Source organism: Wasmannia auropunctata, unplaced genomic scaffold (assembly GCF_000956235.1).
Source record: "Wasmannia auropunctata unplaced genomic scaffold, wasmannia.A_1.0 LD336078.1, whole genome shotgun sequence".
Taxonomy (NCBI): domain Eukaryota; kingdom Metazoa; phylum Arthropoda; class Insecta; order Hymenoptera; family Formicidae; genus Wasmannia; species Wasmannia auropunctata.
Window position 1 is genome coordinate 169,136 of NW_012026812.1, and position 819 is coordinate 169,954.

Genomic DNA, 819 nt, shown 5'->3' on the forward strand with positions numbered 1-819 from the left:
CGAAATTACTCCCGGTTGTATCATTAGTTATATATAGAACATTCTGTATATATATCATGTAAATATTTTGTTTATAATATATATCAAGTTGTATACATACTTTCTTTCTTGACGAGCTTTGGCCTGTACTAGCCATTTTCCTATAAATTTAGCGATCTCGTCCTCAGTCACATCCTTATAATGAACACGAACAGTTTCTATTGTAAATATAAAAAAATTAGTACCAGTTTTTGATGAAATAACAAATAACAAAGGAGAATTTGTTCCAAAAATAACTCTTAATAATAAAAAACTTACTAAGTATGACTTTGTAAAAAATTAATTCTTGGAAGGCTTTTTTCTTTTTCATACCAGCCAAGCCTTACCTTTCTGCCAAAGGATTAGTCATTAATTTTTTCATTATATTAATGGTGCAAGATAGCACATCAGCACCTCCCAAGCCTTTTAACATATGAACCTGATAAAAAATAAATAATTTAAAAAATGTTAGAAGTGTTCTTGATATCAATTACTTTTATAAGATTTAAAATTAAATTAAGTTGAGAAATAACATATACATACCATGCTCTCAAAAAATTTTTTTTCCTTCAACTTCTCTTCTAAAGTATTAAGTGAAAATTCGTTGCATAAAGGCAATCCCTCTTCTTCAGCGTCGAAAATAATGTTATCCTCCTTGCGTCTGTCATGAATTAAACGGCATTGTTCTTCATGAGTCTTCATCCAATTTTCTACTACATTTAATTTATGCAGAATAATATTCAATTTGCGAAGAGTTTGTTTTTCAAAATTTGCACAAGAAAAAATAAATTTTAAATTCTT